Below are 13,946 nucleotides of genomic sequence, written 5' to 3'. Positions count from 1 at the left end.
GGACACAATCCAGTCTTGTAGATCCAGTCCTGCCTTACTAACACAACTGCCACCCATCCTCCCTCATTAACATCATAGAGGCAGGATTTACAACATATAGGAAAATCACACAGTACCAGGAATCATGGCCCAGCCAAACTAACATACACATTTTTGGGGGGACAGACTTCAAACCATGACAGGAATATTCCATCCTTTTCTAGGTCTGAAATACTTTTAGTTGTAGTGGTGTTAACTCTTCCCTGAAAATTTGGTAGAATTCTGCAGTGAAACTGTCCAGACCAGGGCTTTTTTTTTGTTGGGAGTTTTTTAATAACGTTTTCAATCTTTTTGTTTGTTATAGGTTTATTTAGTTGTTCTACCTCTGTTTTTGTTAGTTTAGGTAGGTAGTGAGTTTCTAGAAATTTGTCCATTTCCTCTAGGTTTTCAAATTTGTTAGAGTTCAGTTTTTCATAGTATTCTATTATGATTCTTTTAATTTCAGTTAGGTCTGTTGTGATATTGCCTATCTCATTTTGTTTTCTAGTTATTTGCTTCCTTTCCTGTTTTTCTTTTGTCAGCTTTGCCAGTGGTTTATCAATTTTGTTGATCTTTTCAAAGAACCAATTTTTGGTCTTGTTAACTCTTTCAATTGTTTTTCTATTCTCTATTTCATTTCATTCTGCTCTAATTCTTATGATTTCCTTTCTTCTGTCACCTGAGGGCTTCTTTTACTGCTCTCTTTCTACTTTTCGTGTTGTAGGGTTAATATTTTGATTTTAGCTCTTCTTTTTGGATGTGTGCATTTATTGCTGTAAACTGACCTCTGAGCACTCCTTTTTTCTAAAAGTTCTGGTAGGATGTGTTTTCATTCTCATTTGACGCTGTGAATTTCTTTATTCCGTCCTTAATTTCTTCTAAAACTCAGTATTTTTTGAGCAAGGTGTTCAGTTTCCACGTGTTTGATTTTTTTCCTTGCTTTTTTTGTTATTGATTTCTACTTTTATGGCTTGATGGTCAGAAAAAATGCTTTGTAATATTTCGATGCTTTGTAATATTTCGATGCTTTGGATTCTGTTAAGGCTTGGTTTATGCCCTAATATGTGCACTATTCTGGAGAATGTTCCAAGTGCGTTGGAAAAGAAAGTATACTTGGCTGCTGTTGGGTGGAGTGTTCTATATATGTCTGTGAGATCGCGTTGGTTAATTGTGGCCATTAGGTCTTCTGTGTTTTTATTGAGCTTCTTTCTGTATGTTCTGTCCTTCACCGAAAGTGGTGTGTTGAAGTCTCCTACTACTAATCTTTTGAATGCTGTTAGAGTTTGTTTTATGTATTTTGGAGTCCTGTCGTTGGGTGTGTAAATATTTATTATAGTTATGTCCTCCTGGTGTATTGACCCTTTAATCATTATATCGTGTCCTTCCTTATCCTTTGCGGTGGATTTTACTTTAAATTCTGTTTTGTCAGAGATTAATATTGCCACTCCTGCTCTTTTTTGAGTGTTGTTTTCTTGATATATTTTTTTCTATCCTTTGAGTTTTAATTTGTGTCTTTAAGTCTAAGGCGTGTCTCTTTTAGGCAGCATATAAACGGACCATTTTTTTTTTATCCAATCTGCCACTCTCTGTCTCTTTATTGGTGCATTTTGTACATTTCAGCGTAGTTATTGATACGTATGAGTTTATTGCTGTCGTGTTGTTGTCTCTTTTTGTGTTTTGTTGACAGTTTCTTTGTTCCACTTAATTTTCTGTGCTGAATCCTTTTTCTTTATGTATTTTTTTCATCTTTTTCATTGTTGTTGATTTTGTATTTGCTGAGTCTTTCTGTTTTTCTTGTTTTTTATTTTGATGTGTAGGATTGTTAGTTTCCTTTGTGGTTACCTTAATATTTATCCCTATTTTTCTTAGCTTTAAACAGTCTTTTACTTCTTTATAGCTCCTTGACTTCCTTTCCATATGAAAGATCTATGACTACATTTTTTAGTGCCTCTTTTTTGCTTTAATATTGTCATCTTTTACATATTGACGTCTCTGTTTACCTATTTTCAGTGTTTTAGCTTTGATTTGTTTTTGTGACTTCCCTATCCAGGTTAAAGTCTGGTTGATCTGTCCTGTGTTCTAGTACTGGGTTGTTATCTGATGTTATTGATTTTCTAACCAGAGGACTCCCTTTAGTATGTCTTGTAATTTTCGTTTGGTTTTTGTGAATTCCCTAAACTTCTGTTTATCTGGAAATGCCCTAATATTGCCATCATATTTGAGAGACAGTTTTGCTGGATATATAATTCTTAGCTGGCATTTTTTTTCCTTTAAGGCTTTATGTATGTCATCCCATTGCTTTCTTGCCTGCATGGTTTCTGCTGAGTAGTCTGAGCTTAGTTTTATTGACTCTCCTCTGTAGATAACTTTTCATGTATCCCTAGCTGCTCTTAAAATTCTGTCTATCTTTGGTTTTGGCAAGTTTGATTATAATATGTGTTGGTGACTTTTTTTTGGGATCTACCTTATGTGGAGTTCAATGAGCATCTTGGATAGATATCTTCTCATCTTTCACGATATCAGGGAAGTTTTCTGTCAGGAAATCTTCCATAATTCTCTCTGCATTTTTTATTATCCCCCCTGTTCTGGTACTCCAGTCACTTATAGGTTATTGTTCGTGATAGAGTTCCACATAATTCCTAGGGTTTCTTCAAGTTTTTAAATTCTTTTATGTGATTTTTCCTCAAATAAGTTGGTGTCAGGTGCTTTGTCTCACAAATTCTGACTTCCATTGCCTTAATTCTGCTCCTGTGACTTTCTATTGATTTGTCTAATTCTGAAGTTTCATTTTCAATCTTCTGGATTTCTGTTTGCTGTCTATCTGTGGATTCTTGTAGTCTGTTAAATTTGTCGTTATGCTGTTCTCGAAACTTCTGAAGTTCGTCTGTTGCTTTTTCTGTGTGTTTCTTGGCTTGTTTTGCATTTTAACTGATCTCCTTTCTGATCTCTTGAAGAGTTCTGTATATTAATCTTCTGTGTTCTACCTCTGGTAATTCCAAAAAGTTCTCTTCCTCCAGAAAATTTCTTGATTCTTTGTTTTGGGAGCTTGCTGAAGCCATCATGGTCTGCCTGTTTATGTGATTTGATATTGACTGTTGTCTCCAAGCCATCAAGAAGTTATTATATTTATTTATTTTATGTTTACTTATTGTGTCCTAGCTTTTTGTTTTGTTTTGTTTTGAAATACCTATATAGACTGCTCGTATGAGCTAGTTTGATTATTGGAGCCTTTTAAGCTCTAACGTCCTGTCACCTGGTGGTTAGGTGTGTTACTAGGTATGTGAGCCTAGGAGTTTGTTTAGTTTTCTAGTATGAAGTCAGGTCAAGTGTCCAGGTAGTCAGTCAGCAAGAGTTCGGTACAGGCTCTCACCTACAGTTGTAGACAGGCATGGTTGATTGGTGTAGGCACAGGTGTCTGGCTGCAGTAGGGGGTCACTCACTGAGTAAGGCAAGGGGCTGACGACTGCCCCTGAGCGTCTAGGAGGAAAGCATGTCCGTGTTCCTGAGAGTGCATAGGTGGATAGGTTTTGTAGCTGGACTCTGGGCACCCGTTGCTGTTGGCTCTATGGACTGGGAGGCACCACTTATTTTTCGATCTCTGTCACTGGTGGATAGGTGGCATGGGTGGAGCTACACCAGTCTTTAGGCCCCTGATGTGGGTAGGTGAGGACCCTGCTAAATGGGCAGGTTCAAATGTCATGAATCTGCCACTTCACCATATAGCTGATACAGCTGAAGTTAGGCTTCAGGTATATACCATGTTGTACCGTGGTAATGAGGCTCTTTGCTGTTGAAATGGGCCCACACAGGTCTATGCAGAGGTGAAAGGCATTGAAAGTCCGTGAACCCCTTATGCCTGTGCCTAGGCAGAGGAGCTGTGCCTACCCTGAGTTCCTCCTGGCTTAGGGGAGCTGGCAGATTTATTTTTTTTCCTGTTTGTTAATTTGTTCCCTCTCCAAGGCCAGGAGAATGGCTCCGGGCATGTGACAGGTCATACTTCCAGCCCAGGGGCTTGGCAATCAGTGAAGCCCACCCAGGACCCAGTGCAGAACTGGGAGGGGGCAGGTAAATGGGAGAGAGGTTTTTCCCAAAGTGAGTGTTTTTGATCCGCGTGATAGGTCAGACACATGTAGTTGTCTTTTGCCAGTTGAGCACTGCTTTTCACTGGTTCTGGAGATGTGGGTAGACACTCTGCTGCTGGGTTTCTCCTGATATGGAAGAAGCCTCCTGAGCAGCACTGCTTGCCTTAATGCACACAGCAGCCGAACTAGCCTGAAGTGTGTTGGCTTCCACCAGGTAAGGTCTGACGACTTCTTGCTGCTTCCGAACCATCTCTTCCTCCCCCTGCCACTCAGTCCGATTCCTCAACTTTGCCTTTGATGTTCAGTGCTCCTAGATTGTCATATATCATTGATTCACTTGTTTTTTTCAGGTCTTTGTTGTAAGAGGGACCACAGAAGTGTCTGACAACTCTGCCATCTTGGCCCCATCTCTCTTCTATTTATTTTTTTAGGTGATGGTAATAGGAATTTATGAAATTGAATCACTCTAGAAAACGTGGAGAACTTTGAAGCATTCTAAGTGGTGAGACTGTATTAATGATAATTAAGAGACTTGCAGACAATTGAATTAATATTGATGTAACAGTTATGTATATAATGTAACTCTTGAAAATTCAAGACAATACAATATAGGTATAAGAATATAAGAAAGATGTAATTTCAGTTTGACGTTATCTGTTATACAAGTATCCAGAAAAACGGATGGAAGAGTAGAAATTAAAAAAAAAAAAAAGACGAATATAGTAAGTGAAAGGATTTGTAGAAACATAAAGGACAAATGATTAGTTCTGCAGAGTGAGATGAGCAAAGTAATCAGTATGTTGGGGTAAATTGTTAGGAGTGATGGAAGTAGCATCTGGTTAGGAGTGACTTGTGCAAAGCTGACAAATATGGTATGTGGATGGTAGTAAGTGGAATACAACTTGAGCATAGAGAGGTTAGTTTTGTACTACCAACTAAGGAGAAACGTGTGTTTTTGCCGAGTTAAAAAAGATGTATTCCAGTTACAGATTTCCCACCACTTTTTTTTTTTTTTTTAATTATCAGCAAATTCCTGGTAATAAATTGAAGCCTGAATTTAACCAGTTTTATAAGGTACCTGATTGTTTACTCACCTAGGTAAAAATCTTTCATGAAAAATAACCATGCACATAAGACATGTTCACCATAGAAAAATTAGAAAGTAAAGTATGGAGAAAATTAAAATTATAGTTCCTAAAGTCAGACCTAAACTACTATAATCATTTTGGTTAATTCTAGTTTCTTTATTTTTATGTCCTTTCAGTCTCTCTCTTTCCTTCTCTCTGTCTTTCTGTGTGTGTGTATATATGATACATGTTTAGACATATGTATAGATCTGTACTCTGTGTGTATGTGTGCATGGGTATATGTATCTATAAAATTGGGGTTATTTTATATGAAATATTTTCTGTTCTTGTCCATGTAATATTATGAACATTTCTCCACATCAGTAAAAATTCTAAAAATTGATCTTTAGTGAATCTACAGCATTCTATTCTGAGATTATCTCAAAATTTATTTAACCATTCCCCTATTGTTAAACATTTAAGTTTTTCTTATTTTTATTTTCCTTTAGTAATGTACATACTTTGCAGTGAACCTCTCTAATAAAAATCTTTGAGTATAGCTCCTGTTTTTTTGAAGAGTTGTAACTGCCACTGCAGTAGGCCTCTTAAAACTTGCCTGGCAAAACTTATAACTACCTGTCTTCCTCAGTAAAAAAAACACCAGTTTTACCACTGAACATTACTGCAATGTAGGACACTACATTTCCTGTCCTCCCAAGTGGTGGGTATGGCCAGAGGACTAAGTTACGGTTTTTGAGATGTGAATGGAGATGTTGTGTGAGAGTTAAAAGGGAGCAGGGCAGGCTTTCATCCTCTCTCCCCTGTTGCCTCCAGTGTTGATGTACTAGCTGGAGTTCCAGTTGCCTTCTTGGAGTATGAGTTGTTTTTGAATAGAAACAAGTGTATGGTAGAGCAAAAAGATGGAAGGATTTTGGTCTCTGATTCAGTGGAGCTGCCACATCAGCCTTTGATTATTAACATGCATATTTACAAGGGAGAAATAGATTTTTTTCTCTTGTTTAATTATTTATTTAATTATTGTTATTTTTGGTTTGGGAGAGATATGACTTAATCCTAGCTGATGCATTGTTTACTATTGTATAATGCCACTATATAGTAATGTAATATGTTGAATATAAGGAAAGATGCACTGTGTAGTGGTAGATATTAGATCCATATTACAGAGAACTGAAATATACTTTGAGACTGGAGAGAGATTAGTTGGTGTCTAAAGGAAAGCATTTACAATGATACAGAAAATGCATCAGTCCTGGAACCTTTTAATAATTGCTGAAGTGTATTCTCAAATGCTTTTAATAATTATCAGAAAGGTTATTCAGAATACATTTGATAGCTTTTAGGAAAAAAAAACATTGAGGATTATATATTATATTGCATAAGTATAATCCCTTCCAACCCTATAAATTTTTAATATTATTAAATATCTTGGCTAGTCACTTTGGCAAGGTCAGTTCATAAATTTAACTTTTATTGCTCTCATATTTTGTTGGAAGAATTTTGATATAGGAAGTTTTTGAAAAAATTTTAATAACTAGATTTACTTTTTTTTGATATTGATTCTAAGAAAGTTAATCATAAATAAAGGAAATAAATGAAAGATGCACATTTTTATCCAGGATATTCCTCTAAATATAATGTTATGTATAGAAAAAAGACTTAGAAAGCACATCAAAATATTGGATGGAATGACTATTTCTACTTCTCTGAAACAAATATGTTTAATTTTATAATGGCAAAACTATATACTACTAAAAATTGTTTTACTTTAACCCAGGGTTTCCCATCCTTAGGACTGTTGACATTTTGGGCTGGATGATTCTTTGTTGTGGGGGGCTCGCCTGTGCATCCTAGGATGTTTAGCAGCATCCCTGGCCTCTTTTCACTAGATGCCAGTTTTGACAACTGAAATGTCTCCTGACATTGTCAAATGTTCCCTGATGGGCAAAATCACCCCGAGTTGAGAACTACTGCTGTAACCAGTATACCATGTCTTAGAATTCACGGTATTTTTTTAGTTTGGGCTCAAAGTTAAGGGCTCTATAGTTCATTAAACATGCACACTGAAGTCAGATAGACAAAATTTGTATTTTCCCTGCTACTTGCGAACTTGGGGCAGTACACAGTGCCTACTGAACCTCAGTTTCCTTGACTGTAAATTGGTGAAATACTACCTGACTTGAAAGGTTGCTGTGAGAATGTATTAAGATAAATTACATAAAACACTTTGATGAATGCTATTTTTCTTTTCTTCAAATGTGCTATATTGTTTGGAGTTATCCTCTTAAATGTGTCAAAAACCCTTTACAAAGTTCTTTTTTCTATGGGAAAGGCTATTATACTTTGGGCTCAACTACTTATAGATTTCAAGAACTTACACTGGGGATGCATAAAAATTTTAAATGTTAAGTAAATACTGATTCATGAGGTCACTTCGTTTTTGACTCTTTCTGATGCTCTGATTGTGAGTACTTTCAAATTGTATCGCTTAAGTGATTTCACTGTGTTCTTTCAAGGACTTTGAGCTTCCCAGATTGAGGATAGTGTTAGATGTCATCCAGTCACTTTGTCCTTTCCAGTTTTTGTCTTCACATCTGAAATTCTGCCAATTGTAACAGCTTGTGTGTCAGCTCCAGTAGAGGAAGAAGGCCTTCATCAGTTTGAACTTAGTCCACTAAAGACTTCTAAAAACTTGACATAGTTTACAAATAATAATACTCACTTCCCATTGTTACTTTGTAGAATTATAGAACATTTCCACTAATGAATGAAATGCTATCTATAATAATGAAGGCCATTCTTATTGTTCTCTTCCTGCAGAAAATTTCTAAAGACTTGGGGAAGGTAGGATAACTACCAGAAAGGCTGTAGCATTATTATACTGTAAGTATTGCTTTGAAAAATAAGTGTAAGTTAAGAATATTTTAAGAGTCCAATTGGAATATATGTTAGGCAAAGATATGTAAAATATAAAGAAGGATATATTATAATCATGTTAATAATTTATGAGAACTAATCCTATGCAGTCTTTTAAAAATTAAAATTGTGTTTCTGTGTATTGAGATGACGATTTTACCAATAGCATTGAAAAATTTTTCTAATTCCAACAAGGATTGATCTAGTTTATGTACATTTGCTTATTTAAAACTATCAGAATCCAGAAAATCATTGTAGTTTTGTAGGTTTGTGATTTGTTTGCATGACTTATTGTTTAGGTTATTTTGCAGAATTATTTATTTGCTGATTTATTTAGGTATTCCATTATTTATTTATTTGATTATTTAGTAAATTATTTATCTGATGAATTATTAATACATCTTCATGACATGCTTTAAATTATTTATAACTTAATTTTGAGTTTATTGCTTTCAGACGCTGCATTGTTACTGACTAGTTTTGATTTTTTTCTTTGTGGTTCTTGAAAATTAAAGTATTAGCTCTAAGGCAAAAGTATATTCATTGCAATGCCCAAGGATTTTTTTTTCTTGTCATTTATGATAGAGATAAAAATTTCAGTTATTCTTTGTTTAGCTTTAAATATACCTGTTTAGGGTTACCAGTGATAGAATGTTTGTGGGTTGTGTGCATATTTGTTGTACAGTCACTTACAAATTAATGATACAGCCTATCATCTGTAAACTGAGATTGACTATATAAGTCGCAGTCCACATTATCCTTTGTATCTTTAAAGGGCAGGTCTGTATTTCTTGCTTGCTTAAGAATAAATAATACAGTCTTGGATATTTTATTTTAGTGACAAATCTTTTTACTACAAAAATATTTCTAGGAAAGTTCAGAGAAACACGAGGTCCAACTTAGATTTGGTTCCCTGAGATAGAAATTTGACTGATGTAGGCTTTGTTTTTTAAAATCCTCATTATATGTGTATTGGGAAAACAACATGATGTTTATTTATAGATTTTTTTATATCAGTCATAAAGTTGTATTCATTTCATATCATATCTCCTATGGAAGGTTTTATATCAGTTTATTTTAATGAAGTAAAATGAACAAAGATGTTTGTAAGTGCATGGTATAGTTTTTCTGACTTCAGCTAATAATTTTTTAATGTAAAGTTTCTATTTTTAACCAAATCAGATCATTTCTTCTTCTGGCTCTATTTCATAAGGTGGTACAGTAAATAGGACTCTCTTGTTGAATAGGTTAAAATAGTCGTTTGGGTACAAGAGTGCCATGTGCACAGTGTGGTCTTTATGTTTGCTTGCAGTGAATTACCATGTACTTTATAGTTTTAACACTTTAGAGAGAAGCATCATTGTATATTTCAAGTTGGGATGCTATTGAAGTATAGTAAAAATGGCCTCTGTAGACAGGTTTCACTATAGAATTATAAATTATGCATGTGTATACCCAAATTTCTTATTTTGAAATATTGAATATATGAATATTTAATTGGAGTGCTGCTTTAGTGTCTTCATATGCTTGCCTTAAAGGAAGTGGTTTCCTTTGATTTATATACATGGATTTAAAAATGTGTTTGTTATACATATTTGTGACTTTTCTGGAGATGAACAACCACAAATACTGTTAGATATGGAATTTTATTTTAAAGTGTGCTTCAGTATGCCAATATGGACTTCCTTTGAAGAAGAAACCTGCCTTCTCTAATGTTGAATAAGATCTACTATATTAGTTGTCATGGTAACCTACCCAGCCCACATTATTAACATGTATTTGGAATACTAGTTGTGTCATCCAAGTGATCTTTCATTGGAAGACACACATACATGTACACATATGCATTCATGTGCACATATGTGAAAATTTCTCCTGACATCAGAATAATTTTTTTGGTATTGTAGATTATAATAATAGCTAGCATTTATTGGGCACTTATATATAGGCACAGTACTTATAGCCCTTATGTGAACTATATATTAATCTTCACAGTGAGATACAGGTGTTGTTATTATCTTCATTTTATGGATGAGGAAACAGAATAGGAGTTAAGTAACTTGCTCATTGCTACATAGCTGGGAGTAAGTGGTAGAGCTGGAATCAGGACTCATAGTCTGACTCAAGAATCTTTTTCTTATTAGTTTTGTATGCTTAGGTGGTACAATAAAGGTTTTTAACCAGAAATGTTTCTTTTTTCTTTTTTTTGAGAATATAGTTATTTATCTCTGATAGGTTTAACTTGCTAAATGCATTTATGTTGCTTTATACTTAGTCATCTTTCTTAAGCAGTGGGCATTACTTGAGTTTCTTGGATTTTCTGATTTGGTTCTTCATGTAATCCTGTGTAGCCAAGCAGACTTAAACGTATAGAAGAGGAACTTGTTCCTTGAGGAAATCGTGTTTGCCTGGTCAGTGTTCCACACTCAGATCAAGATGTGAGATTCTTAAGCCCAAGGGCATTTCCAGGGCTCTGTGAAAGGTCAAATCCGGTTTCCTTATAAAAAATGATGTTATTATTAGGGTCAGACATGTACGTATTTGTTAAAAATATGATTGACTGTCTCATGCCTAAGCTTTTATAGAAATGACCGCAAACATACTATTAAATTAACTGTGTATTTCAACATGTGTATGAAAAGGACAAGAAAATAAACAATTATAATTTTAAATAGTTAGATGTAATTACTTAGAAAATTCAGGGAAACCACTGAGAGCAAGAAAGTTGTGACTTTGGTATGAGGTGAAGGAGAAAAGATCTTTCTAACCCTGCTTGCTCCCTGAAGACAGAGGTAGATCTCCTTCCTGGGTTGTAACCACATAAAGCGCTTGAGACAACACGTCAGTTAGATAGAATTAGGCAGCAGCAGAGTTTGGGTGATGTCGGTATGAGTGCCATAAGAAACCTCATGTGTAAATGGCAGGGGACTATGGAAATCCGTCAGTTTTTAAGTTAAAAGATTTTTCAGGTAACCAGTACAACATGAAATGCCCTAAATATATCACTTAGGTAATATGAACTACTGTAATACCTAGGATGACCATGTAATTTATCTTCAAATACAGGACAGGTTTGAGAGTGAAAGGGTGTATAGTCTAAGTCCCTGGTTACCAACATCTGACTTACAGACAACTCATACTTGCCCTTTAATGGTATGTAAATTTGCCCTCACTTTGAAACAATTGAGCCAACCCCTACTTGCAACAAATTCTTCATCACCTTCACCTTCACTTGGTGCACCTGCAGCTTTTAGATCATTGAAGTTTTTGAGCCTTTTCTTGCGCTAAACTACCAACCCGTTGCCATCGAGTCAATTCTGACTCTTAGCGACCCTGTAGGACAGAGTAGAACTGCCCCCTAGGGTTTCCAGGAAGCAGCTGGTGGATTCCAACTGTGAGACTTTTGAGTAGACGAGCTCTTAACTACTGCGTCACCAGGGCTCCACACTAAAGTACATGCAAGTCTAAATAAGAATCACGTGCATCTATTCCGACTTACCTACAAATTCAACTTCAAGACACACTTAGAAACGGATCTTGTTCGTAACTTGGGGACTGCCCGTACTGTAATTATGCCAGCAGAATAGGTGTAAACTGGGACCCTCCTGGGCAAATCAGGACTTATGGTCACCTTAGTAATGTCTCAACTTTTTATTGAGTAATTCCTAATAGTTTTGTGTATTTGTATAGTGTATATTTAACAGAAATCTTATTTTACATGCAATATCTTTAAAAATATTTTTCTTTTAGTATAAAAGTGACTTCTCTTATGGGCAGTATTCATGTGTTTTTGTTGGCCAACAAAGGCAGCTTGTGGCTCTGGCTTTATAATTTGTGACTCTGTGCCTTACATCTTTTGTAACTATTTTTAAGGTGGAAGTCAAAAGGGTATTGCTATTGGGAATGGGAAAATAAGTATGGCAATGTTGGTCTTAATATAGTGGATAGTTCTCAAGTTTTTCTTTATATCACACTTCACAGGATTTTGGTATGTGAGTGTTTTGCCTTGTAAATATTTTAATTGATGACGTGTTTGACATTGTACTGAAAACTAATTCTGTTTCTTCTAGCTTCAGAATTTATAATTTCATTTGGACGAACTAGTGGTCAATCTTTAAAAGCCCGGACGCATGCCACATATATTGGTGAAGTTGGTAATTTTATCAAAGCATTCTTGAAAACAGCTGATTTTCCTCGGTAAAATCCTGTGGTGGAAGATAGGAATTTCTGAAAGAGAGTAACTTAAAGGTTTTTGTTTTTTGTATAATTATCTTTGTAATTCTCTCTTGACGTACATATATCTGACATGGCATGTTATGTTATTAGTGTCACAATTAGATTCTAAAATTTTAATTTGTGGTTTATTTGTGGTTAGAGTATGGCTGATCTGTTGAGCTAGGCAACCACAGCGTATTTGAAGGTGTATTAAAAAGTAAGAAAAATTCTTATGTAATAACTCTTATTCATTCATCAGAATTGTTTTTGTTCAGAAAGACCTGCTATGCTTGCTAACAAAAGTAAGGTCCGTCTGTGTAGTCTGCCTCGAGTTTGTCACAGTGTGAAGCACTTCCCAAAATACTTACCACTGTAGTTGTAAGAGTAATAACACAGCTTATGTGTTGGCTCTGAGAGTAACTCCTTTATAATTATGACAAGTGAAAGTACAGCCAAAGGTCATGCGAAACACAAGGTTTCTTTCCACCTCATCCATTTTGTAGACAGAATGTGAAATAGTTTGGGTTCCTGCATTGATACTTTAAGAGAGCAACCAAGGTTGTTCCTGCGGCAGTTTTTCATATATCTTTTCCCTTACCTCATACACATTTACAAAATTTGGCATGAATGTGTATTTGACTTCTGGACTAATTAAATAGAAGCTTATTAAATTTAGAGTTTGCAAAATGAAAAAGGGAATCCTGTTATACTTCAGGGTTTTCTTAGGGCACTAAATAATACTGACATGAGTCTTTAGTAATACCAAATACTATACTGACTAAATGCAGTGTCTTACTGTTGACCACTTTACTATTGATGTTGCTCACTAAAATAGTAAAAACCAAACAATATAACAACAGTAACAGAAAGATAATAAAACCACGCAAATTAAATGACATAAATACGGCATGCCTGTAGATATACAGTCTATTGATTAGATTCTGTTTTTGGCTGTCTGAATAATTTGGCTAGAAAAATAGAAGTTGGAGTATTAACAAGGTCATATATAGGAAAGCTTTCTATTAAAAACTTATAAAAAGAGAATGCATATTTGTTCTAGAGTAACTATCACATTGCTAAGTCATCCCCATTTTTAGTTCCAAAAAATACAGGCTGAAGAAAGGATATTTGGAGGAGGATAAAATTGGCATGTTTTAATTTTTAGCATAACTGAAAAAAGTTTTCTGGTTTTTAAATTTTTTTTCTGTTGTTTCCCACCATGCTTCCCTCATGCTGTAGGACTTTTTCTAGAGTAATCGTTTTCAACTAGGGTAGTGCTGCCCCATAAGTAGAATTTTGTAAATTTGTTGTTTTCTTGTCACAGTGATTGTGGGAGTGTTCTGGCATTCAGTGGGTGAAGATCAGGGATGCTAGGTGTCTTACAAAGTATGGGATAGTCCTAGGCAACAAAATACTGTCCTGAGTAACACGTAACATTTGAGTGTCTGCTGGATTAAACTCCCTTTAAAGATAAATCAGTAATTCTTCTGCATATAGTAATATTGACAAGTTGTTATATAATGTTATATGAAGAATTGATAGTTTTAGGTAAATTTGTGTTAAGAAGCTTAAGTAGAATAAAAAACTTGTCTCAAAATTATTGTAGAATTTACTTCAAAGAGTCCGTCTA

The 13,946-nt window shown here is 35.0% G+C and overlaps 1 protein-coding gene across 14 annotated transcripts in view; it reads left to right on the top strand.

The window, feature by feature from the left end:
- The window catches only part of TBC1D5 (TBC1 domain family member 5), a 657,932-nt gene that overhangs the window by 45,514 nt on the left and 598,472 nt on the right, over positions 1 to 13,946 (top strand). For 3 of the 14 annotated variants that reach the window (XM_023739549.1, XM_023739550.1, XM_023739552.1), the window contains exon 1: positions 5,194 to 12,349. The exons of 1 other annotated variant lie outside the window; for it this stretch is intronic. The gene's annotated coding sequence lies outside the window, so the exon portion shown is untranslated. 10 more of the 14 variants (XM_023739545.1, XM_023739544.1, XM_023739540.1 and 7 more) reach the window with 10 other exon arrangements.

This window comes from Trichechus manatus, unplaced genomic scaffold, assembly GCF_000243295.1.
Source record: "Trichechus manatus latirostris isolate Lorelei unplaced genomic scaffold, TriManLat1.0 scaffold00136, whole genome shotgun sequence".
Taxonomy (NCBI): Eukaryota; Metazoa; Chordata; class Mammalia; order Sirenia; family Trichechidae; genus Trichechus; species Trichechus manatus.
Note: the sequence above shows the minus strand (reverse complement) of the source record. Positions and strands in the feature narration are given on the sequence as shown.